The sequence below is a fragment of the Ambystoma mexicanum genome, chromosome 3q (assembly GCF_040938575.1).
Source record: "Ambystoma mexicanum isolate Mex_15411 chromosome 3q, UKY_AmexF1_1, whole genome shotgun sequence".
In the NCBI taxonomy this organism is placed as follows: Eukaryota; Metazoa; Chordata; class Amphibia; order Caudata; family Ambystomatidae; genus Ambystoma; species Ambystoma mexicanum.
Genome location: NC_090926.1, coordinates 181,287,243 through 181,314,939, shown reverse-complemented (window position 1 = coordinate 181,314,939; position 27,697 = coordinate 181,287,243). Strand labels below are relative to the sequence as shown.

Below are 27,697 nucleotides of genomic sequence, written 5' to 3'. Positions count from 1 at the left end.
TTATCTAGGTTATATCCTATCCAAGGAAGGAATCCAGATGGAACCCGAGAAGATTAGAGCCATCATCGAATGGAAAGAACCTAGAGGTATAAAGGAGGTTCAAATATTCTTGGGTTTAGCCAATTTCTATCGCCAGTTCATCCCTAATTTTTCCGACCTGATGTTACCTATTACCAGTCTTCTCAAGAAAGGAGTTAAGTACGTTTTTGGTCCAGAACAGAAGAGGTCATTTTTTCGCCTTAAGGAGTTATTTACTTCGGCTCCCATACTTGTACAACCTGATCAAACAAGACCCTTTATCGTGGAAACAGACGCGTCTGGAGGAGCACTGGGAGCCGTACTTCTACAAAGAACGGATGATGGCCTCAAACACCCAGTCGCTTATTACTCAAGGACTCTGACGAAAAGCGAACGTAATTACTCACTTCTGGAAAGAGAATTACTTGCCATAAAATCAGCCTGTCAAGAGTGGAGGCACCTACTCTTGGGAGCAGCTTACCCGTTCCAAATACTTACAGATCATCGCAACCTCCGGGTATTGCAGCAGATGGAGTGCACCAATGCTCGACATGCCAGATGGGCCTATTACTTTTCCCAATTTGAGTTCACCATTTCATATGTACCGGGTACTGAAAACAAGATGGCAGACGCACTCTCCAGATGCCAAGGAGAGGAAGACAACCTACCACAAGAGCATGACCTCTTGTTCCCAAATCTGAAGATTATGGCTAGGGTCGTGCCACTTCTACAAGATCTGGTAACCCAATACAGTCATCTACCGGCCATACCCGCATCCGTCACTCAGGCCAATGACGGTCTATTCTACCATGGTACTAAACTGTTTCTCCCTTCCAGAGAGCTTCAAGAACAGATACTTTCGTGGTGCCACGATACCCCCCTAGCGGGACACCCAGGTATCAAGAAGACACAGGAACTCATAAGCCGCAGATTCTGGTGGGCAGAACTACCCAAGGATGTAAAAAGATATGTAACCACCTGTCCCGTATGCGCCGCCAACAAGTACCAAACAGGCAAACCTTTGGGCCAGTTGCAACAGCCTATCCTACCCACTAGACCCTGGGAACTGATTTCCATGGATTTTATTGTTGACCTGCCGGAATCCGAAAATAAGACAGCAATTATGGTCACTGTAGACACCTGCAGCAAGGTGGCTCATTTTTCTGCTCTTTCAGGTCTTCCGTCAGCTCCAGAGACGGCTTCGATCTTTCTCAGAGATGTTATTCGTCTCCATGGATTGCCTCGGACCATTATTTCGGACCGCGGAACCCAATTCACCTCCAAATTCTGGACATTACTATGTCACCAATTGGGTATCAGCCGAGCACTTTCCTCTGGTTTTCACCCCCAAACTAACGGACAAACCGAGAGACTCAATGCTGGTTTGGAACAATATTTAAGGTGTTTCTGTAGTCACAAACAAGAAAGATGGTCAGCCTTTCTCTCTCAGGCGGAATTCGCCTACAATAATAATTACCACACGTCCATTCTCATGAGTCCATTCTACTGCACTTACGGGTATCATCCACAACAACTACCCTGGACCGGAATGCAACCTACCCAATCTCCTGCCATAGACGACAGGTTGTCGGAACTCAAGGAGGTTCATAAAATGGCTAGAGAAGCACTGGAAGGCAGTCAGCTCACACAGAAAAGATGGGCGGATAGAAGTCGCCGATCCAACCCAGAATGGAAGACAGGACAGAGAGTCTGGTTATCTACCAAACATCTTCCTAGATGGATACACACAGGCAAATTCGCACCTCGATACCTGGGTCCTTATCCCATCATCAGACAGATCAACCCCGTAGCTTATGAACTACGCTTACCTAAGGGTCTTCAAAGAGTACATCCAGTCTTCCACACCTCATTGCTCAAGGAATACAGGGAGGATCCTTTTCACCGCAAGACTCAGAAGACTAAGACTCCGAAGGTAAAGGAATCCCAAGAATACGAGGTGGATTACTTAGTGGATTCACGTTACCACCGAGGGAGACTCCAATATCTGGTCCATTGGAAGGGATATTCCGAAGATGAAAGGACGTGGGAACCCAGATACCATCTTCACGCACCCAGACTCGTAAAAAGGTTTCATCGGAGGTATCCAGGAAAACCAGGGGGTTTCCGGGGAGAGAGAGGCCATACTGTCATGATCCGCCCCTGGAAGCTATGGCACGATTGGAAAGCACTGCCATGAAGAACCTGACAGTAACGGCCTAGCCCTCAACCAACATGGCCGCCATCGCTACTTAAACCAGCCCCGCCCACTTACCTGCGCGTTGTATCTGTGATTTCCATCGATACGCTCGCTCGGCTACTCCTCCGAGTAGCCCCCCCCAGCCTCCTTCCGTTTTCTACCTGCGCTTCACACTACTTGCCCAGCCTACGATTTACCTTGCTTCCTTCTTTCTGCGGCGTCTGCCGCTCTTCATTCCACTCTGTTTACTTACCTTCGGCGCCTCGCCGTTCCGACTCGCGGTCTCCTCCGCCACTCTCGCGCCTCCTTGCGTTCTCCTCTATTAGCTTCGGGGTTCTGTCTATCCTTAGGGTTTGGGACTATCCATAGCTTCTAGTCTCTCCCTCTCTTTCTTTTCGTTCTGCTTACATCGCTCTCTTCTGAATCTGTTACGGATCCTTCTGTGACATCTCGCATATGGTATATTATTCCTGCCAGTTTGCTTCCTACGAGATCCTGAGAAGTTAAAGTCACCCCAGAACTTTACCGGTCTGCCTCTTAACTATACTCGACTCGAGTATCCTTCCTGGAACTGTCTGCAGGGTTTTTTGTGCCATCCATCGGCTTTTTCCCTGTCTTTTTGGGGCTTGGCTCTTCGGGGCCCCCCTCAAGACAGGTCCCATTCCCTGTCGAGGTGGCCTCCGAGGGAGCCAGGCCTTACTTGCATGACAGGAAGTCAAAGGAGAAACCATCTAAGGAACGTCCCAAGGTACTACGGAAGAAGTCATCCAGTGTCCCAGGATCTTCAGGTGAGGAGCAGGGGGCGGAAGGTGATCAGCGTGACAGTGAGACCAAAAGGCAAGGGAAACTGATTCCTGGTAGGCAGCAAGGAAAGGCTCCACAATAACCCAAAGAGGGCTGGAATCCGGGAGAGCCAACTTGGACCGGACCGAGACAGGCAAGCAGGCAAGAAGACCAAGAACAGGAACCCAGGCTGGAGGCAAAACAGTTGCGAAACAGAAGGTAGGCGCTGCTGCGGCTGGTCAGGAACGAACCGCGTTAAGACGCGATTCGTTTCCCGACACAGCCGCTATTTACATCCCTCGGCATGAAGCCGAGGCGTGGAACGCAGGCCGCCTTGCGCATGCGCAGCCCGTAACCCCGGAGCGACAACGAGGCTTGAAGCGCAAGCCGTTGGCCTCCGTGGGCTGAGGCGCATGCGCGCAATGGATACTATCCGAGGATTTGGGCGCCGGGAGACTCCTCTCCCTGCTAACCGAAACCTTGGATAGATCCGCCAGGACCGGGAGCGTCTCGTCTCCCCCCAGGTAAGTGGCCTAACACATACATCCCTTATGATAATCCACACCCATGTATAAAGTTTTAGAATTTTGAGTAATATATATCCCATTGAAAAGCGTGAAAAACTGGTAGAAGGGCAGAACAAGGTCTCACAAACTGGAGGATTGGACTGCTATGTGCTGCATAAAATATGTAACCTGCTTATGTAAGTGTTTCCACTGTATGAAGGTGCCATTTAGGGCAAAAATGGATTTTAAGTAAAGTAATTGTGGGAGATTTTGGACATTGTGAAACTCACATCATAAATCTGACATGATTTTCTAGAAATCCAACCAGCTGAGAGAGTGGCGGAGACTATCACCCTTGTCCAATCCCGTTGTTAGAGGCGTGTTTAGTTAAGCCTGCCCCAGCCATATACTTTGATGATTTCACTATGCATTATAAATAAGAGTTCTTGACAAGACTCTACACACACACACTCTTCCTGACGTTCCTGTTCCATTCATCATCCAGATTCCAGATCCCAACTACAAGGCCAAAGCATTGCTGACCATACTCCAGGGCCCACTGCAAAACCCAAGCAGTGCTGATCCTATTCCCAGCAAAGCCTCAATTCTGAAAACCAACTAATCTCCCATTAAAAAGGGGAAAGCAGTGGTACCTTTTGCATCCTGAACGAGCCTTGTTTGCTGCCCACTAACTGCATGCCCGCTGCCATCCTGCAATCCTGCCATCCAGCTGACCTTTAGTATCCAGTGACCAGAATTGCCATTTCAGTCTAGTGCCATCCAGTGACCAGAACTGCCGAGCTGTTTGCCAGGCACGCTGCCGTGTGGTGACCAGAACCTATTGAAGGACCAAAAAAATAATCCCAAAACTAAAAAGTGGACTGTGAGTATAATCGCCACCCGCTATAGAAACCCACAGCCTATCTTGTCTTGAATATGTCCTTATTGACCTCTCCAAGTCATCCTATCCTTATCCTGATAACTTGTTGAAACTGTCAGGCTCATCCCTGCAACCTTGCCCTTGATTTCTAGTGCTAGCGCCATCTTTTTATTAATTTTGTCTTGTGTAATCCTAAACCATTAGTTCTATTTCGAGGGATCTGACTGGTTTCCGCCAGGGTTGGGCGCTGGGGTGACAGGGTTGAAATTGCGAATCAACCCTGGTGTCATGCGCTACTTGTGCCTGCCTACATGGCGTCTATGGGGACATTGGAAACACTGCCGCCATTAGATGGTAGCGTTATGCTGTACTTACTTCCTGCTTTGACTTTCTAGCTTTTCTTTCCCTTTGGTGTTTTGGTTTTGTTTTTAAACCCCACCCACCTGCTGGCCGTTGCGTTGTTTTAATAATTGACAGATTACAATGCCAAAAAAAGACCACGATGGCCACCGCCGAACAAGTCCAAGAATTGCTAACCCTAAGATAACGGGTTGATAGCCGAGATCAACCCCGAACCGAGTTACCACCAATGTCTTTAGCCTCGGGCAAATATGATGGATCCCCTCATAAATTCAAGGAATTCATGGAAGCCTGCATCATTCATTTTACGTTCCAGCCCCAAACCTATGCCACAGATCAGGCCCGGATAGGGTTTTTGATCTCCAATATAACAGGGAACGCCCTAGCTTGGACCACCCCTCTGATCACTAGTGCCAGCCCCCTGTTACAGGACTACAGTGGATTTACGGCTCAATTCAAGACTGCATTTGAAAGACAAGAATCTGTTCAAGTTGCCAGCGAACAACTACTGGAGATCCGGCAATGCAGTATGGATTTGTTTTCCTACATCTCCATGTTCAAACGGATCGCTTCTGAGACCAGATGGCCATAGACAGTACAATACACTATCTTCCAGCGAGGCCTTCGTGAAGAGTTGAAGGATGAACTGGCTCGGGTTCCTAAACCCAATACCCTGTCAGATCTTTGGTCCACGGTTATGCAACTAGACTTCCGTCTCTCAGAGAGAAGATCTGAACGAAGGAACGAAGGAAGGGTCGCCTTCAATTTTCCACTCCAGAAGCATCCTCGTCAGTTCCCTCCTCCTCACCGCGACTACCAAAAGAGGAACCTATGCAAATTGGAACAACTCAAGGTCCTCTGTCCTCAGAAGAATGTAAGAGACGAAAAGAGAACAGTTTGTGTATGTATTGTGGTTCGGACCACGATCTATTGAGAGACTGCCCTGAAGTGCCACCCCGACAGCCGGGAAACGCTTGTCCTCGGAACCAGCAGGGACAAGTTTCCGAGGAGATTTTCCCAGTCCCTATGTTTCCATGTCAGTTACTTCCACCACGACATCTGAAGATAATCGACTGATGGTGGTTGCCGTTCAATTCGATCTTGCTCAAGGAAAGACTGATGTCCTAGCCCTTATAGACTGTGGTGCCACAGGGTGCTTTATGGACATACTGTGGGCTAACAAAACAGGCATTGAAAGGCTGGAAAAGGCCGAGGACCAGAAGGTCGAGGGAGTAGATGGCAAACCCCTTAGCTCGGGTCTTATTACTCATACCATCTCGATGCTGACCATGACAGTTTGCGACATATCGAGACGATCTGCTTTGTCCTTATACGGGCCGTAATCCTTGGAGTCTCTTGGTTACGCAAACACAATCCTACCATAGATTGGAAGAAGAACCAATTGTCGTTTACTTCAGACTACTGTCGCAAGGCATGTCAAAACGAACTTCATTACACCACAGTCACGGCACGGAAGGAAACTTCCCAGACATCCAAAATCCTGGGTATTCAGAACATTCCCACTGAATTGTGTGAGTATGAAGAAGGCTTTCAGGAACAAGACCCACAGGAGCTTCCGCCTCACTGTGCTGAACATTGTGCCATTGATTTGGACCCAACGCCCTTGTTCCCTTCGGGCGAATGTTTTGTCTTTCTCTCAAAAGAAAAGGAGGTGCTTAGGAAGTATTTGGACACTCATCTCCACAACGGACTGCTCCAACCATCAAGATCCCCAGCGGGGGCATCCCTGTTTTTTGTTCCTAAGAAAGACACCACCGAGTTGAGGCCCTGTATAGACTATTGGGGACTCAATCGAGTCACAGTCCGAGATAGATGCCCTATGCCCCTCATTAAAGATGTCTTGGAAGCGGTGCAGGTAGCAGTGGTGTTCTCCAAACTAGACCTACGACGGGCTTACCATCTACTATGCATCCGCACCGGGGATGAATGGAAGACCGCATTCAGAACCCCTTTCGGTCATTTTGAATATTGTGTGATGCCGTTTGACCTTGTGAATACCCCATCTATATTCCAACGATTTATGGATCGTCTATTCTCGGATCTCCTATTCCAGTGCATGATAGTGTACCTTGATGATATCTTGGTGTAGTCTACTTCCAGAAGCCTTCATAAGAGGCATCTCCAACAAGTCCTACATCGACTGAAAGAGAACCACCTCCTGGTTAATCCCGACAAATGTGTTTTCCAAGTCTCCACTGTACCATATCTGGGATACGTTTTGTCCGAAGCAGGTATAGAAATGGACAAGAGAAAGACAGAAGCCATTCTACAATGGCCAGTACCAACCTCCGTTAAGGACATTCAAAGGTTTTTAGGTCTGGCAAATTTTTATCGTAAATCCATTCCCAGCTTCTCTGAAAAGGTGCTCCCGATCACTAGAACGTTGAAGAAATCCACTGCTCCATTTCTTTGGTCCAATGAAGCTAACCAGGCATTCCACCTGTTGAAGAACGCCTTTTGCTCAGCCCCGATACTCCACCAACCTGACCAGGGACTACCATTTATCGTAGAAACCGATGCTTCGGCAGCGGCGGTGGGCGCAGCATTACTACAGGACCAAGAGGGTATCGAGCATCCAGTGGCTCTTTCACCTAGTCTAACTAACTATTCCGTGATAGAGAAAGAACTGTTGGCCATGAAGGTGGCTCGCGAAGAATGGCGCCATCTAATACAAGGAGCAGTACACCCCTTCATCCTTAGAACCAACCATAAGAAACGTAGTCATCCAACATTTGGAGTGCATAAATTCTCGACAGGCTCGGTGGGCTCATTTTTTCTCCCAATTTGATTTCGTCTTGACCTTTTTACCCGGCTCAAAAAATCTACTCGCAAACGCTCTCTCCAGGATACCACTAACTGAGGGTTCCCCTGATGTCCAGACCAAACTCATGCTTCCTCAACAAAAGATAATAAACTCTGTGACATCCTTTCTTGAAGACGTTTGTGAAAAAACAAGTACTAATCCAACACCTCCTATGAAACGCCCACAAGATGTCCTTCGCCAACAAGATGGCTTGTACTTTTTTAACCATTGCTTGTACTTGCCTGACAATAAAACCAGGAGGAGTGCCCTCAAATGGTGTCACGATGATCCTGTGGCGGGTCATCGTGGAGTTTTGAACACCCTTGATCTCATCAGGCGACATTTCTGGTGGCCTGGAATAACCAAGGAAGCAACCAAGTATGTACACTCCTGTCCTGTTTGCAATAGAGCTAAGTACAACACCCAGAAATCAGTGAGTTAATTACATCAAGACCCCCCACCCAACAGACCATGGTGTATACTTTCCACTGATTTCATAGTAAGGCTTCCACCGTCTGACGGATGTTCTTGTGTCATGGTTACCATCGACAGTTTCACCAAGATGGCTCATTTTTCTCCTCTGGCAGGTCTTCCTACAGGAGCAGAGATGGCCTCTATATTTGCCAAAGACATCTTTCGGTTACATGGCCTGCCTGAGAAGATCATATCAGATCGGGGTGCACAGTATATTTCTCAATTTTGGAAAGAGCTCTGTAAAAGATTAGGTATAGAGAGGGCTACCTCCTCAGGATTCCATCCCCAAACTAACGACCAGACAGAGAGATTGAATGCTTCTCTAGAACAATACTTGAGATGCTACATCAATCATCAACAGGACAATTGGGTTGCTCTGTTGCCCAGGGCAGAGTTTGTCTACAACAACTCCCTTCATAGTGCTAGTAGGCTCAGCCCTTTCTACTGTTCCTATGGATATCATCCCTCGTTTTTACCACCTTCAAATGTTCCCACTTCAACAATACCTTCGGTGGAGGCAGTTCTTTCTAACATCTCTGAAGCACAGAAGATTGCATTCAAATGTCTACAAGATAGTCAATTGCAGTACAAGTCCCAAAGCAATCCACATCGGCTGCCTTCCCCCTTGTGGAAGAAGGGGACAAGGGTATGGCTATCCACTACATATCTTCCCTGATGGTTACATCCATCCAAACTCTCACCGAGATACTTGGGTCCCTACACCATTCTCGACAGAATTAACCCCGTAACGTACCGTTTACGGTTGCCAAAACATGTGAAGCGCATACATCCAGTATTGCATTCCTCTCTTCTTAAAGAATATCGGAGTGATCCCTTTCAACATACTATTCCTCGATCCCTTTCAGTGGAAGACCAGATCCCAGAGGAAAATGAAGTATCTGCCATTCGGGATTCAAGATACAACAAGGGCTGCCTCGAGTACCTGGTTCACTGGAAAGGGTATCCTCGTTCGGAAGATTCCTGGGAACCTGTTTCTCACATGCATGCACCCAGGTTGGTACAAAGGTTTCACTGGTTATTCCCTGGGAAACCTGGAAGAGTACCTCTTGGAAGGGGGCATACTCTCATGCGCTACTTGAGCCTGCCTACATAGCGTCTATGGGGCCAGTTGGAAACGCTGCCGCCAATAGATTGTTCCGTTATGCCGTACTTACTTCCTGCTTTGGCTTTCTAGCTTTTCTTTCCCTTTGGTGTTTTGGTTTCATTTTTAAACCCTGCCCACCTGCGGGCCGTTGCGTTGCAACCCCTTCGCTTTCCTTGCTGGGTGAAGACGCTAGTGCTTGTTCTCCTCTCCGTTGCCATTTTCTGCTACCCAACCTTTGCTTTCCTTTTGGCTTCCGCGGGTTTAGTCCCGGTATTTTGTCCTCGGCTCCTAGGTCTGCTGTTTTTTCCTTTCTGCTACTCTGTTTCGGTGTGGTCCATTTTTTCTTCTTGGAGCTTCGTCTCGGCATAGCTTGCCCTCTCTCCGTCCGGTTTCGCTTCAGCATTGTCCGCACACTTCTGGCTTCTTTTGTTTCATCTTTCCTTCTCTCGCTTTCAACTTTTACTGGGCTCCGTATCACTTGTTATGATTCTGTTTTCTTTGGTCCTCTGATACCATTCCGTTATCGCCTTTTTTTTCTGCTGCTTACTACTTTTTCTCCCAGACTTACTATTTCCTCTTTTGCTCGCAAAACCCTTCCATTGGCAGTTTATCTTTTGTGTTTATCTCTGCCTTTCATCCTCCTCGCCCTCTGAAACCATCTGAACTGACTTCCTGGATCTTTCTTCATTTTCCTCAGCTTGGGCGCAACAAGGGTATCTATACTCACCTTGGATTCCTGGTAACACGGACTTGCATCATTCCATGGGCATTAACATCTCCGAGACCTAATCTGCAGAGAGTTTTTTTTTAGCCTTGTGCTTTTTTCCTCTCTTTTGGCTTTTTCGGGAGTGGGTCCTCTGTACTCCTTTTTCCACCGAGGGGTCAGAGTGGCTTCCCCCTGGGGAAGACCGTATCTCTACATAAAAAGACAACCTAAAGGTCAGAAGAAGAAAGGCCGAAAGCAGGGATCATCATCCGAAGATTCAGGTTAGGAGGAGGAGGGTTACAGAGAGTATAGGAGTTTGCCAGTCGAAGATGCCATAGTTGACACCTGGATCTTACTGTGTCCCTCTTTGTTGGGCTAGCATGAATACTCTAGTTTAAAGTAAAACTGTTCTTGTCACAGCTGATTTCCTTTCCTATTTCATGGCTTCATTTTACTCAAAGCGCACCTTTTTTATATCTTGTATAACTCCTCATATTTACCAGCTAGAGACCTATTTTCACTTCTAGAATATCCCTGGAATATACCTCTATTCCCCAACCCAAAAAAGGCACTGCAAATCAGTTTATTTCACCCATTTTTATTAAAAACCGTTTGGGTAATTTCAAGCGGGAATTTTAAAAAATTGCAAGGTTTCCAACGTGTCCTTTTGCTGCAATCTGTTTTAAACTTTCCACTCATTTTCGAACTGTATGCTCTTGGTAATCCTTTCTTTGTGATTATTAGTGTCTCTGCATTGTTGCTTTAGTGAGGAATTATATTTGATTCAAGGTACTTAACACACATTCATTATTTATTTGTCCATTTCCGAGTGTCATTTCATAACATAGCAAGGGGCTTTAAATCCATTTTTCGCTCTTATTTGGGGAGGGTAGGTCAGATTTGGATTCCGTTTCCTGTTTCTTATTCCTGATTACCTGCTGCTTCTGTTTATCCACTCAGAATTGATTATTTGTGGGTTGAGGGAACATTGCAGGGGGAAATTCTAACTTGGGTGCTTTCTTTCCTAAATCAAAAAGTGCTCCTATCCGTTGTGCTGTGTATATGTTCCACTAGAAAGTTAAACCCAGTGCATTGCTCACATTCTCATTGTAATTATCACCCCATTGGTGATTGCTGTCCCATATTAAAAAGTGTATGATTTCTTTTGAATTTTAAAATAAATACATATTGTATTTTACCAAGCAGCCTGGTTCATGGTCCATTGTGACGCGGGGTATTTGAAAAGGGAGTGTGATATGAGTGGTGTACCATCTCAATTTTGAATCTATATCATATAATGAGATAAGCATTTCAGTCGTGCGCCTCATACTAGGCTGAGACCAAGGTGTGTGTCGCCTGATTGAAATCCTTAACAATGCGTAAGTTATAAGTTGACTTTTTTTGCTTCAATAATTATATTTGTGTATAGTTGAACACTTCTCTTGTAACTGTCATGGGTAGCGGAACAAGGATATTTTCTCCATTCACGTTCTAACAATCTTTTTGCCCTTCTTGCTTCCACGATCTCTTCTTTAAACCATGTTTTCTTGATTGTTTCTGTTTTCAATATTTTTACTTTTTCAGGAGCAAGGGTGGCAATAGTCTCTCTGATAGCAGAGGATAAGTGAGAGAACAGGACAGAGGGGTTAGTACAAGACTCAATATGCCCGAGCTTCGATGTAACAAGAGCAGAAAAGGCAATAGCATATATGCTCTTGGTATCACAAGATGTTATTTTTACTCTTGGGGTAGTATCAAGTCTAGGAAAAAAAAATGGTCTGACCAGGGACCTAGTGAAGTACTAATGGGTGTGTTCTGAACATTGTGATAGAATCCAATCCAGCACGTGGCCTCCTTGATGAGTGGGGTCCTTTACCAGCTGTACAAATCAGCTGCTTGCAAGGAAGAAAGCAGAGATGAAGCAGCCCATAAAGTAAAATCACCCATCAAGAGTACTGGGGATTTAACAATAATATTACTGTTTAATAGTGCCAATAATTGTTCTTCGAAGAGTGTGAGGGCTTGGGGAGATTTATAGAGAGTGAAGATAGTGAGAGATGTATGTATTAGGGTTAACTTTTATTTTGACAAGTTTGCAGTCATCCAAGAACAGGTTATTGGATGAGTAGCAATCAAAATGAGCTTTCACAATAAGTGCAACACCACCATCCCATTGATCATTACGATCTGCACGGTAGATTTTATATCCTGCTGGCAGGGAATTCTCAATGGCAATCTGTGCTGCATCATGTAACCACGTTTCCGATAAGGCAAGAATATCAAGATCATGAGTAAAAATATAGCCGTCAATCTCAAGAGCATGACTTACCAAGGAGCGGGTATTGAGCAACGAAATACGTAGTCGATTTTTTGTATGTCCTTGCAGTTTACAATGTGAGATACTATCTTCTTTAGAACTCTGTTCCAACCCACTGGTTACCAGCAGTTCTAAGGTGAAGGGTCAGGGAGTTGACAGTGAGGCACAACCAATGGGTCCTGATTGGGCCGCCCCTTAACTTTTTCCTTAAATCCGGGCCCGGTAATTGTTCCAGTATGCAAGATTGCGGAGGGAAGGAAATTGGTGATGTTACATGCATTGTAGGCATTAACGGAGATCTTTGGGGGAATACCACAGTAGGGTTATCCAGTGTAGTGAAATTCTTCATTTGCACACGCATTCTGGGCTTAACGACCATACTCTAATAAAAAAAGAAAGTTAAAACAAGATGAAATGTTTGAAATGACCATCAACGCTTACAGAGAGGAGACTCACGAGAGAGCTAAGAAGTGTGTCACCAATGTGCTTCCAGCTAATACCACCTACTCCCCTGCTCTCACCTTGCACGAACCGGCAAGTTCACGTCAGACGCGGTCGTGCCTGGGATCTAAATAGGAGCAAGAATGAAACTACAGGGCGAGTAAGGAACTGTAGTTCCTTATAGCAAGAGCGTGCAGAAACTTACTAAATTTCTGCTTGAAATCGCATGAGTTACAATGTAAGAAGGCTGAAGTAGAGCACAATAATAAACCGAAGGAGAAATATAAAATAATTAAAGTGAGGGCTAAAATCAGTAAGAAACAATAAAAACACACGGAGCAGCAATACAAAGTAGCAGTACAATACGACCAATTATGAGATGTTGACAGAGTATTAAAGCATGGTTCCCAGATCTGCATCACACTACCGACAATCGGATCAGTCGTTCGGGACCCGACAGGGAACAACCATCCTCTAGTGGAGTCAGGCAACCTCAACCTCATTGTGTGGGCAATATCAGGGGAGCCTGGGCTAGGCCAGGACTATCGAACGAGGCTGAGGACATCATTGCAGAATCCTGGGCACCAGGGACCAGAAAGGCATACAGGTCTGCATGGTCAAAGTGGCATAGCTGGTGTATGGAGAGGAGTGTTAATTCAGCTAGAACAGATGTAGTACGCGTAGCACAGTTTTTGGCACAAATGGCAGTGCAAGGCAAATAATACAGGACCATTAATACCGCTAGATCTGCGATATCAGCGGGACACAGGCATTTAGAATGACGAACAATAGGGGAACACCCCTTGGTATGCAGATTACTGAAAGGTATCGGACTGATGAGACTCCCCAGGGTCAAATACGACCAATTATGGGATGTTGACAGAGTATTAAATTTGTTAATAACATGGCCAGATAATGAAGATCTATCCAGGAAGGAATTATCAGCTAAAATGACAATGCTATTCTGCTCATTGTCATGCAAAAGGGTAGCTGACGTAGGAGCGTTAGAGGTTGATAGGAAGACATTTACATACACAGCAGGAGTGACATTCTATATATCTAGATGAACTAAAACAAACCTGAGCACTATAGATTATGCATAATTCACTGGGCAACCGAAATGATGTCCAGTATGGTGCATACCGACTTATATAAATAAAACAAATGCGATAAGGCCTGCACGGGTATCCCAGGTGCTCATTGCCCTGAGGAGAGCTTTTGGGGCAGTAGTGCCAGCCACTTTAGCAAGATGGATGAGATGGGTGATGAGGCAAGCAGGCATTGACATTTCACACTATGGCGCCCACTTAGCGAGAGGATCTATGGCATCCAAAGCTTTTAGTATAGGAGCATGACTGGAGGATATATTGAAGGCAGCAGATTGGGAAAATGAGTCCACATTCAAAACTTTCTATTTCAAACCAGTCAAAAAGGCAACATCGTTGGTGGTAAGTAAGCTTTAAACAAGCATAATCCGAACCTCTGGGTCTTGACATACAATTCATATTTTCAACACATTAGTTTAAGAAAGTCATAATTCTATTAAAGACAAAGAGGCGAAGGGTTATCCTATCCATTCTAATCTTCTCTCCTGTCACACCTGAAGAAGTTACCAGAGTTGTGTGCTCCATGAAGGTCTCTTCTAAACAGGTCTCCCCTTGCTCATCCAGGACCATCACGGATAACATTGGCTCTCTTGCCCCTGCCCTCACTAACTTCTGCAATCACTCTTTTGGCCCTGGATCTTTCCCCTCCCCCTTAAGCACTCCCTTGTGCACCCACTCCTGAAAAAAAACATCCTCTGACCGTACCTGCTCTGCCAGCTATCGCCCTATCTCCATCACCCCCTTCCTGGGGAAGCTGCTTGAGAAGCTGGCCTTGAACCAACTTAACTCTCACACTGAACTTGTTGGTTTCCTCCATGACCATCATTCTGGATTTCGAGCATCCAGAGGCACAGAAACTGCTCTTCTGAACACTGCTTGCATCTCTGGACTCCAACTCACCAGCTGTCCTTATCCTTCTCGATCTCTCCTCTGCATTTGACACAGTTAACCATTCCATCATCATACAAAGGCTCCACGATACTCTTGGTATCTCAGAACAGGCAATGAATTGGCTGTTCTCTTTCCTCACTAACCGCTATCCCCAAGTCATCCTGGGCACCGTCTCCTCTCCTACTTCCATCTCCACCTGTGGTATCCCCTAGGGCTCTATAATCTCCCCCTGGCTCTTTCACATCTACCTTGCTCTCCTTGCATGCCTCATCTACTCTTTCTCTCCCAGCTTCCAGTGTTATGCAGATGACACACAGCTCTTCTTCAGAATCCCTGCTGACCCTCTTGCACCCTCCATCATCCCAGACTGCCTATCTGCCATCCAGTTCTGGTGCACCTGCAATGATCTCTGCCTCAATGCCTGTAAAGACGGAGATCATTCCCATTGGGATCCCTGCTCCATCCTTCTTCCCCTCACTCTGGCCTTCCTCCTTGGGCTCTCCCCCTGCACCTTCAATTGAAGCCAGAAACCTTGGACTCATCTTCGACTCCTCTCTCTCCTTCCTCCCTCACACTCAGGACATTTCCAAGAAGTCCAACTATCAGCTCTTCCTTCTCAAAGGAATTTTACCTTTTCTCACTTTCCCTCAGAGGCTCAATGTGACTCAAACCCTGGTTCTCTCTAGACTTGACTACTGTAACAGCCTCCTCCTGAATCTTCCTTCTTCCATTCTGCGACCCCTCCAGCTTATCCAGAAGAGGGCAGCGAGACTTATCCATGGCCTTAAATCCAGGTACCGCATCTCTCCTGCACTAAAAGGTCTTCACTGGCTCCCGGTTGCTGCACAGAATAAATTCAAATCCCTTTGCATCATCCAGGCTGACTGGGCCCGGGACACTCCCTCTAGACTACTTTGTTCCTCGGGCACCAACTTTTTGTGTGTAAAGCATTTTGCCAAACAAAGGGCAGGGGGTGCTCACTTTCTTCTGCAGGCTCCCTCCATTGGAATAGCCTAGCCCCCTGTACCTTGAGCAGGATCTTATCAAATTCCAGAAGCTCCTTAAGACTTTCCTCTTTTCCTCCTCCTCTCCCCTGCCAATCCCACAGTTGCTGAATCGGTGTCCTTAGCCCTTATGCATCCTCGGGGCCTTGACTTCCCACACCAATTCTTCCCATCTCCTGTCTATCAACAGCACTTGCATTTCACGCCCTCTGCTCTGGAGGCTCGCACTTACACCTCCCACGGCCCAGGCCGTGTAGCGCTCAACATTCCAAGCACTTCCGTTTATGGTTCAGCCACAAGCCCAGACCGCCCAGCACTTACCCCCCTCTTCCTTTCTGCACTTGCACATTCTGAATACTCACAAGGCATAGGTTTGTCACTTCCCCCCTCTGCTCTTAAATATTTCTGTTGTAATGTATTGCCCAACCTCGCTCCATCCCTGCCCTGTGGGTGCTTTGAAACAGTATTATCTTATTGTATAAGAACCTAACAATAAAACAAATAAATAAAATGTCATGATTATGATGCAATTATTTGATGCATTTTGTCATGCAACACGATTACCCAGCCCAGGTGACCAGGAAACTAAATTGTCTTTAATTGCAGGTTCCATGGGAGATAGCAGGCAGACAGGAACATCAGAAAAAGGACGAGATTAGATAAAGTTCTGCGTTTTACGGGTTGGAATGCAAAATTGATGATCAGTTAAACAAAGACGAGGAAATTAAGAGGGCGGACAGATTTACAGAGGTGTTGATAGACTATTGGAGGAATAAGATCACATGTTTATTTGAAGACCAATAACAAGAGAACTACTAAAGACTGTTTTACATGGAACATGTTGTTTTTTCACTTTATTGTTCTACTAAGGTTGTTATTGTAATGCTGCTCCAGTTGTTTATACATAAAAGAAGCATAATCCTTCCCTGCTGTGTCTTTAATAGAATTATGACTTTCTTAAACAAATCTGAATTTGTGCAAGCTGCAGATTTAGACGGATTGGCTTTGCCGATGCTTGTCATTAGAACTGTGGTAGATCAGGTGGGACTGCTATAAAAATAGAAAAGAGACTACATACACCACATTAAACTTCTGAACGTCTTCCACAAATTATCTTTATTAGAAAAAAAAGAATTCTGACCAGTCTCTAAAACAGAAGAGGGACCAGGGGCAGGGATTTTATTAATTTAAGCGGAATGCCCATTGTAGAGCGTCAGTGTTTGATATGCAAAGCATTCAATATCTTAACATTCAAACATTTAGACACTTCCCAATTTAATCACACGTGCGAATTCATGCGAGTAAGGCAACGCAAATATTTTACACGTCCAAAAGCCCTTTATATGTAGCTAAATAATACAAGATTGATACATTATTCCAAACAAAAACAATTAAGTGTTAGACACCGAATACAAACGTATTAAACTGAAACCGCTTGTTTTAAATATCCAGTTTTATTGCAGGACTCTATACAGCCACTTGCGCCAACTGTTATTATAAAATGGCCGCCAAACAAGTACCCTACAGTGGATAGTCCCTTTTCTCTCTTCATGGGCGGGCCTAGCAGGGTAGACGATCCCCGCGGCTCGCCCTGGGATGAAGCCGAAGCTACAGTAATAGGGTAGGGTACGGCACTTGCATGTTGCGCTATCGGCGCAAGTGCCGCTGCTTGGTCTCCATCCACCCGGGAGGCTGAACGTCTCTTTGGTTCAAGTGGAGGAGGGGAACCCGGGCCCCGAGCAGTTCTGGAAACTTCTGCCGCCAGTGATTGGCTGAGAGAGCCGCGGCGTCAGGTAATGAAAACAAACAGAGAGGCTCGCGGGGGGGGAGGGGATACTCTGCCGCCATGTAAACTTCCTTTGCCCCTTGTTCGACCCTTCTGTTCCATTAACCTCTTCCGCATGCTACTCTTTTAGCCTCCTACACAAATCCACTTTATTTCTTCCATGGTAGCAGGTTGTGATCCCTCGTCAAGCTTCCCGGTCTCACTCTCGGGACAGACAAATTCAATAACGTATTGACCTTTCTCCAGATCCAAATGCAGCGTAGGTCCTAATGGGCAGATATTTTCCCTGACACCCGAAAATCGGGTCAACCACGTCAGGTGGCAGACTTTCATCTCCCTTAATGTTCAATGCGTACCGCTTTACGAAACCATCTGCTTATTGCCTTCCTAGGCTTCCTGTGTACCTCGTTCTCGGTGCCGTGGCTGTCTGCACTTATTTCTGCTTTTGTTCAATTATCTATTGAATTTTATTTCATATTGTTGCACAGCAACGTTAAATGCTGTCGCTTAAAGAGCCAAAGCCCCCGCCCCTTCTAGCTTGCGACCCAGGCTAGGGGTCTAGGTGACTGTACAAATTCTAGGGGAAAGCAAAGGGGGTCGGGGGCAGCCTAAAGACACTACTACTGAAACCATACACTCGAACCCTAAAAAAGCTCTAGGTGTGAAAGACTCATTCCTCAGCACTCCATAAATATATATTTTAATTTTGTGTTTTAAAAACTACATTATGCCAGTTTTACAAACGGTTGCATTTTAAGATCGCTTGTTCACCAAATGCAAATCTTTTTAGTGTTGTGGTTATACAATAACCTTTACAAGTTTCACAATTTAATACATAAAAAGAAAAGCGATCTTAACAAATCTCATTACATACAACTCAAATTTAGATAGCGAATCTTGCACTTTAAAAAAGGATTAATAAGTCATTAAACCCTCCATATAAACAGTAAATAAAACCTATTAAGAGTAGCAAAATGTCATCCTAATTGCACAAGCAAATAATTACAGTAATCGTACAAAATAAGCTACAGTTCATATGTGATAAACAGCCCCTATGTTGCTCTACTGGTAACTCCAACTGCAGATCATTCAAGTATGTATGCCAAGCAACAATCCCACACAGTTTCCTGCTCGCCCAATCTTATCAGATTTTCAAACTTGAAAGTATCATGTTTCCCTTGCACTGCAATACATGTCACTATATGTTTCTTTCGAAGGGATTGTGTCCTCCGACGTATTCCTTATCTTTGATAATTTGTCTCCAGCTTGCTGGCCTCGGAAATTTTTTCTCTGACGAGGGCGCTGCGCGTCGACGTCCGCCGAGTCGATGTCCCTCGACAGCCACTGTATCGGTGCTGACGTCACCATGCCCATAAATAGCTACGCGCGGCGTCCGTTGCTCAGTTCCTTTATTCCGCGCTTCGTGGGGCCTCGGAATATCGTTGCCCAGTTCAGTCAGATAATTTATATTTACACTGTAAAACCAACTCGTTCTCAATGGCTTCTTCATCCGAACCGACGACTCCGCGGTCTGGTTTCAAAAAATGTTGACTGCGGAAAGAAAATGTTGATAACGGATCCTCACAGGATCTGCTTGTGGTGCTTGGGAGTCGAGCACCATTGTTCGGAGTGTGAGGACTGCATGTCCATGACGGCGATGGCATCGAGCACCATTGTTCGGAGTGTGAGGACTGCATGTCCATGACGGCGAAAACCTTGAAGGAGCGCAAGGGGAAGCTCGAGAGAGGTAAGTCGGTCAAAATCTCTTCGAAAGTTTCTTCGGTCGAGGCATTCGTCTCCTCGCCGGCGAAAGCATTCCCATTCTAGGTCGAAGTAGCTCCCACCACTCGTCGAGATCATGACACTCAAAGAAGAGACGTCGAAGATCCCCTCCTCGTCATCTTCTGTTTCCCCAGAAAGGGTCTCCTGCCCCACAAAACACAGCTCTCAGGCTGAGTGGGAGGAATTCAGGAAGAAAATGCTAAGCGTCTTCGAGAAAGCGGCCTCGACCCCCTCGAAGACAGCTGAGGGTGATATCCCAGGTGAAAAACCCAAAAAAATCAAACCGCCGCAAGTTGTTGCACCCGGCGAAAGAACTCACCCGAGAGCGCCACAGGCCATTGGGTAAGAAGGCACCATCTTCGCCCTCGTCGAAGATCCCTTTGACGCATGGACCGGCGGCATCAACGCCGTTGTTGAAGGGTTCTTCGACGCATCGGTCGATCGAATAGACGGCGATAAAAGAGAAAACCATGTCTACTTCACAGCCAACGGTTATACCCAGAGCCTCCGGCACGACGCCGAGAACATCGTCGACATTAGGAACCAGATCCTCTCGAGTTCTTCGAGGCTTCTTCCAGTTTTCTCGACGCCTTTCTCGGCGCCTTCGAAGCCTGTCACATTGGCGTCGTCATTATTGGGCGAGAAAACGTTGATGTCGTCAAGTTTGGCTCCTTCTGCCTTAGAAATGGGTTTTACGCCATTTCCGAGGTCAGAGTACCCCGGATTATCTTCAATCTATGAAGAAGGGGAGGATTCTGACCAGGAAAGACCTTTTGGGTCGCAGAGGACCACACTACCTGTTTCAGAGGATTTTACCTCTGAAGAAAGAAGGTTGAAAGACCTACATGCCTCATTACATGAGGCAAGTGGGCTGAACGCTTCCCCAGAAGTGGAATTTGTCAAACCAGACCCAGGGGAACATGCCGACACCCTATAGAACCCTGATGGCAAGGATTATTGAATTCATGGGTTGGTCTGTGCCTTCACCTGTTTTTCAACAGGATGACCTTACAGACATACTAGATAGACAAAGGTCCACAGGAGGATCCTGTGGTCTCCTTCCATGCAGCCTTGCAAAGGAAGATTTCATCAAATCGGGAAACTCCTGAGGTTATCCCTGCAGTCAATAAAAGATCGTCAGCCAAGTATAGGGTAGCTGCGGCTGACCCTGAATATTTATCAAAACACCCGACTCCAGAGAGCCTGGTGGTTCAAGCGGCAACTTCACCAAGCAGCAGATCCGCTTACCCTACTGTCCCCCAGCATAGAGATGACAAAAGGTACGATTCTATGGCAAAAAATTTCTGCTTGTAGTATGGCGTTGAAGTCCATCAACGCCACCTGTACGCTCGCCAGGTTCAGTCACACACTGTAGGAGTGTGCTTCATCAGCGGCTGACTGCACACCGGAAGGAGAGGAAAGGAAAGCCTTCCTTAACATCATTAAAGATGGCAAAGATGCCATGTGCGAATCACTTCAAACTGGCATTGATTCCGCTGACAGTATCAGCAGGGCCATGGCGGCAAGTACGACAATCCGCAGGCATGCGTGGTTGCGAAAGTCTGGCTTTGCTCCAGATGTACAGGCCAGACTTTTGAATATGCCCTTTGACAGCTCTTCTTTTTTCGGTAAAAAGGCTGATGACAGTCTGGAAAAGTTGCAAACATCTAAAGCAGTAGCAAAATCTTTAGGAGCTGCAATCCGCCAAACTCCTTTTCGCCCCTCAGGAACCTCTGGGAGAAGAAAGTCCTTTCCCTATTATTCCACATTCGGGAAAGGCAGAGGGCAGCCGGCTCAAAGAGGCCAAAGGAGATCCACCCGAGGTGGACGAGTCAAAAGTACTAAAGCCGCAGCAGCAGCCTCTTTACCCTCAGCATCTGCATCAGCCGCCCCCAAACCACTCGGTCTTTCCACACAAAACACCTGTAGGGGGCAGGTTAACTCACCATCTGACGGAATGGCAGGCTATTACGTCAGATGCTTGGGAATTGGAGACAGTTGCCCAGGGTTACTGCCTACCCTTTCTACACATCCCTCAGTCATCCACCGGGGCACAGCTCTCCAAAAGTTCCAGATCCGCTCCTCTTGCAGGAAATTGTAGACCTGCTAGAGAAAGGTACCATAGAACCGGTACCTGTAGCGGAGAGGAACAAGGGCTGCCCTCCCCCCCCCTACTTTTTCATACCAAAGAAGGACGGAGGACTGAGACTCATCTTGGACTTACGAGAATTGAACAAGTTCCTCAGGAAGGACAAGTTCAAGATGGTAACTCTCTCTCAGATCCTTAAGGCCCTCCAGCTCCAGGACTGGCTGGTATCTCTGGACCTTCAGGATGCTTATTTCCATGTGCCAATCCATTTCAAATACAGGAGAGACCTGAGGTTCGCAATTGGCGGCTCTCATTATCAATTTCGAGTTCTGCCATTTGGGCTGTCCTCCGCCCCGAGGGCCTTCACCAAGCTAATATCGGTAGTGGCTGCGAGTCTAAGGAGGGAAGGGATCCACGTCTACCCCTACCTGGACGATTGGCTGATCAGAGCTGTATCTTCGGAACAAGCTCAGATCCAGCTAGATTATGTCTGCCACTTCCTTCACAAACTGGGCTTCTCCCTCAATTTAAAGAAGTCACAGATGATACCATCACAGAGACTCCAGTTCATTGGAGCGGTCCTGGACACTTCCCTGGGAAAAGCCTCGCCATCAGAGGTGAGGGCTTAAGATATTCTGCAAATGGTCACCAAGTTTCAAAATGCCCAACGTCTCTCAGCCTTCGTCTTTTTGAGGTTGCTAGGCCTCATGGCATCATGCATCTTCATTGTGCCAGAGGCTCGCCTGAGAATGAGATCTCTTCAGTGGGCACTGAGAACTCAGTGGTCGCAATTCTCAGGGAGAAGGACAGATCTCCTCCGGATTCCGGACAAAGTAGCCCACGACCTTCAATGGTGGGCCTCTCCAGAGAACATCTTGAAAGGAGAACTGTTTTGGCAACCATGGCCGGAGATAACAGTAGTCACAGACGCCTCACTCATGGGGTGGGGAGCCCATGCCAACGACTTGACCATCAGCGGTCGTTGGTCTCCATCGGAGTCCAGACTACACATCAACCTATTAGAGCTGAGAGCGATCAGACTAGCGCTGAAAGCTTTCCTGCCATCAGTACAGGGGAGAAATGTCCTGATGATGACGGACAACACGGTGCCCATGCACTACCTCAACAAAAGAGGAGGCGTAGGGTCACTGCCACTGTGCAGAGAAGCAATGCAGCTCTGGTTTTGGGCAATTCGGGAAGGAGTCTCTCTATCGGCAGTCCACCTAGCCAGAGAGAAGAACTTGACAGCGGACGCTCTGAGCAGACAGAGCAGTCTCCCACGAGTGGGAGCTAGCTCAGGAAGTCCTTCAAGAGATCTTCGCCCTTTGGGGAACCCCTCAGGTGGATCTGCTCGCCACCAGCACCAACAGGAAGTGCGATCTGTTCTGTTCAAGGGAATTTCCCCCGAGAGGAGCTCTAGGGGACGCGTTCGTAGTGGACTGGGAGTTCCCACCAGTCCCTGTTATTCCTCAAATGATCAGGATGTTGAGAAGATTCTGGAAAACCATGATCCTAATTGCCCCAGACTGGGCCAGGAGAACGTGGTACCCGGACCTTCTAGATATGTCCATCTGTGCTCCAATCCGTCTTCTACTCAAAGAGAATCTTCTCTCACAGAAGGGAGGTCAGGTTCTCCATCCAGACATCAGAACCCTCAACCTTCATGCTTGGCTTCTGAAAGGGTGAGGTACAAGGATTGGAACAAATTTTGCAGCTGATGTAGAGAAGAGAATATCGACCCTTTTTCATGTGGTACACCAACTGTGTTATCGTTCATACTCTACTTGGCAAACTCAGGCCTTCAAGTTGGCACTGTAAAAGGCTATCTCGCAGCGCTATCAATCTTCAAGCGCACTGCGGAGGAACCATTGTATTTCAAACTACCCCTAGTAATACAATTTCTCAAGGGATGAACTAATGTTTATCGTCCAAGACCTTTCCAAGTTCCCTTATGGGACTTAAATTTAGTCTTAAATTTCCGAATGGGTACTCGAACCACTCCACTCTTGTTCGCTGAGATTTCTCACTCTTAAAACTGTCCTATTGGTAGCACTAACATCTGCTAGGAGGGTGAGCAAATTACAAGCTCTTTCTTGTAACCCCCCCCCCGCCCCATACAATTTTCCACAAGGACAAAGTTGTCCTACAGGTGAAGCCTAATCTCCTCCCAAAGGTGGTTTCTGAATTTCACATCACTCAGAAAATTACCTTACCTTCGTTCTACCCTCCTCCCCATCCAGGGAAAGAGGAAGAAAGGCTACGTAGGCTGGACCCAAGGCGAGCTCTAAGCTTTTACATCAGCAGACTGGCTAGGATAGGCAAGCAGACCAACTGTTTGTAGGATACTCGGGTCACAAGTTGGGACTACCCATAACAAAACAGACAATTTCCAGGTGGATTATTTTGGCCATTCTGGAATGTTACAAACTGGCAGGGAAAGAGCCACCCCAAAATCTTAGGGCTCATTCATCCAGGGGTATCGCGGCCTCTTCGGCCCTCCAAAGAGGGGTACCGGTCCGAGACATATGTGCGGCTGCCACATGGTTGTCTGCACATACATTCACAAGATTTTACAACCTGGATTCCTCCACTAGTCAAGAGACCAGATTTGGCAAAGCCATATTACATTCGGTTCATTCCTAAAAGGCATACATGACATTATTACTCCCACCTCCAATTACATTACACTGCTATGGGAGTCTATCAAAGATGAGGAATACGTTGGAGGACACAATCCCTTCGAAGAAAAAGTGACTTCTTACCTTGTAACCTTCTTTCGATGGGATGTTCCTCCGACGTATTCCTTATCGCCCCTCCCATCCATCCCGGCAGTAATACTTCCCTTGTGGTTGCAGCTTACGCTCCTTCAAGGTCAATAACCAATTCAGGCATGACTTATCTTATGCTACAAAACGGAACTGAGCAACGGACGCCGCGCGTGGCTATTTATGGGCATGGTGACGTCGGCGCTGATACAGTGGCTGTCGAGGGACATCGACTCGGCGGACGTCGATGTGCAGCGCCCTCTACAGAGAAAACATTTCCGAGGCCAGCAAGCTGGAGACAAATTATCAAAGATAAGGAATACGTCGGAGGAACATCCCATCGAAAGAACGTTACAAGGTAAGAAGTAACTTGTTCTACTCTCACTTTGACTTGCAAAACCTGCATCGGCATGCTGAGGCTGCATCAAACCATATCTGACAGTACTTCCTTGGTCAGGACCAAGTTCCATCTGAATCTTAAAAAGGAACACCTTATATATATTTACAGTGCGCCTGTATGACGCAAGTGTTTCTAGACGCAACAAGGAGTGGGAAACAGAAGGACAAAACAACGATCGTACTAGCCCTTGTGTCAATCGGATCGTGCAGGGGAGAGGAAGGAGGGGATGGGGGAAGAGTGCCAGGTGGGGGAGGGAGAAGTGCAGGTATTCAATCCGTGCAGCCAGGGGTGGCTCATAAGTGCAGAGAGAAGGGATTTCAGGGTTACAGATACAGGCCCTTAAGTGCTGCGGGAGCCCGTAGGCAGTGCAAGGGCTACTGGACATGCAGGAGCCTGGGTCCGCATTCAGTGGGAGGCCAGGTGACCAGTGCGCATAGCAGTCAAGGATGTCAGCAAGGGAGTGGAAGAGAGAAAGCAGAAGCTAAAAAAGGAAGGTCTTGAGTTGCTTGTGGAACCAGAGGTGGTTCTGCTCAAGTTTGAGAGTGGCAGGGAGGCTGTTCCAGAGAGAGGACCCAGCCGATGAGAGATCTGCCCCCCACTCTCTGCTTGGAGAAGCGACTGACCCTCAGAGAGTCAGAGGTGGATGAGCGGAGAGCTCGAGAAGGAAGATGTTTAGGAAGAGAAAGTTGAAGGTAGTGCGGTACCAGGCTCCAGAAAGCCTTGTGGACGATGCAAAGGGTCTTGAACTTGATCTTTGCAGCTACAGTGAAGACATTTCAGAACTGGAGAGAGACCATGAGGCCAAGGACAGTCTCCTGATCGTCCTGTTTGGATAAATAGAAAGGTATGGTGCTAAAAGTCCCACTTGTGTATGCTCCAGTCTTAAGTGGTTCACAGATTCATTCAAAGAATCATACCTGTGCGTATCTTTCCAGTGGTAATCCAATCAAATTTATATAACGTCTGTTTTAATTTCTCCAGATTTATCCTCAGATCAGTATCAGACAAACCAATTCTTTTGAGACGGTCACAACAAAATACTGACAACTCAGTTACAAATCTTATGCTGTTTCCATCTAAAATCATCTTTAAGTCGTAAAACCAGGATTCTTACATTGCAATAAAGAGAGAAACATTTCCAATGAGCTCTACAGATTACCAAGCTCATATCCAATTGCTGCCAATAGTATAGAGCTTGGCACGCTGAGGACTCTCTTCAAAATCTATCCTTCTAAATAAAGTAAAAAATCCACAAACTCAAAATCTAGCACCTCAATGCAATATAACATTTTCCGGACTATTTTCCCTTCATAAAACTAAAGGATGGGAACAACTGAGAATTTACTTTATCTTGCGTCAACCCTACTCAACTGGTTCGAGAGGGTGATTACATATGTTTTTTTTATTTCTGGGATTTAACAGTTATGGAGAAACCCAAGATGGATAAAGCTATCCACCCCATCCAGTCTATCTTGACCAATACGTCATTGAAACGTTTTTCTTTTCTTTTGGGTGCACTGCTTTACTTTGGTTTTGGGGGAAATAACACGAAGGGAATGATGAGGCATATTTGCTAAAGGCATTTAGCAGATGCTGCAAACCAACATGGGTGCTGTCGAATATCAATGAATCGTCTGCATATGCCATCCATATTGGTCTCAAGTTATACATTTTAAGAGTGGCAACGGTTCCAAAAAGTCCCAATGTCTGACACATAGATTGAACAGGCAGGGTGCAAGAGCACCACCCTGCCTACCTCTAAATGTTGGGATTTTTTGTGATGGAGCTTCACGTTGGTTCAACCTCACCTAGACATTGGACACTTCATGCAGTCCGATTATAAAGCGGAAGAAGCCATGGGTAATACCCAATTTGACGTAGTCCATGAATGACCACATCAAATATGGCTGATGGATCAATTGTGGCCAGAAAAATGGAATCCTATGGTTTTGTACACTGCCTGACTTTGAATGTATGTTAAGATAAATCTGTTGAATTATGTTTCCCATTGCCAAACCTCCAGATGCTCCCAACAACAAGGATGCAAAGACCTTGCTGTCGGCGTTGAGCATGGCAATGGGTCAAGAATTTTTAGGCTCCGACCAGAGACCTCTTCCATATTGGCACAATATATGCTGTTGTCCATGACTTAGTAAAAGGGAGTCTGCCACATGCTCAACAAGGGTGGACAGTATCGCTGGCCAAACTGCCGGGTTCCCTTTAACTAAAAAGTTGGAAAGCTTGTTCAGCCCTGCAGCTCGGGAAGAGCTGACCTTCTTAATTGTTTCCTCCCATATTTTCTCTATCCACTGACCATTTCAAACTCTTCTCTCGTAGGTCTACTCGCTGTTGGTCCCTCGCAATAATTACAGTGTTGAAAATACACTCCTAAAGTGGGACACCCAATCTTGTTTAGCTGCAGGATTCATCTCTTGGGTTGACTGCGGACTATCCATGTCATTCATCCATCTCCAGAATACATGCAAGTTTTTTATTGTGCAAAACCAACAACATGCAGTCTGCAACACATTTTTTGGAAAAACGACCCCAATTTAATCTGCACTCATCTTTTTCTTCAGCATCAAAGACATGTAAATGCTTCTTTACCACATTGCCAGTTCGTGGTTTATAAATAACCCAATTGTAATTTATCACAACTTCGATTAAAACTATCATAATTCTCCACAGATAAGGTGTTCTATTGCTAATCGGTGGAAGTTAAGCTTAGGTATGCACCCGTAAATCACATGGACTACCCTCATCCCCACTATGCTTCACTGTGCCAATCTCAAACCTTGCTGACCTGAAACACTGATCACTAAATTCGGTCAGAGTAACCTGAAGCAATTTCCATGTGTCAAAGAGGCTTTTACCCACGAAAATGTGTTAATATTTTAAATGCATTTTGGGTGGCTTGCTGGGGGCCCAGAGCACAGTGGTGAACTGCCATAACTGCAGTGGCCGCTTCTGTGGAGCCCGGCACAGTTTGATTGCTGGCTATGCCTACTACTAGCCTTGCCCAGTGGCAGAAAGCCATCCCTGAAGCCTTGGAAGCTGTGGCAGCTAGCCAGTCAATGGCCATCTCCCGCGGCCTCTCAAAGTTTTGGAGGACACATGACCTGGTGACTGGGAGGAGGAGGGCCTGAGCATGTGCCACTGGCCATTTCGATTTTCATATGCAGTGGTTTGGGGGCATGGCCAAGCACCACACCCGGGCTATATGGTGAAAGGACAAAAAAGGTAGCAGGCACCCCTCTCTAGAA

At 46.4% G+C, this 27,697-nt stretch overlaps 1 protein-coding gene across 6 annotated transcripts in view; it reads left to right on the top strand.

Annotated features, from left to right (window-relative positions):
* The first annotated feature begins 17,135 nt into the window (after positions 1–17,135).
* ATF1 (activating transcription factor 1) overlaps positions 17,136–27,697 on the top strand; it is a 935,797-nt gene continuing 925,235 nt past the window's right edge. For 2 of the 6 annotated variants that reach the window (XM_069653440.1, XM_069653443.1), the window contains exon 1: positions 17,183–17,405. The gene's annotated coding sequence lies outside the window, so the exon portion shown is untranslated. Of the gene's footprint in view, positions 17,406–27,697 lie in introns of all 6 variants that reach the window. The other 4 variants (XM_069653441.1, XM_069653442.1, XM_069653439.1 and 1 more) reach the window with 4 other exon arrangements.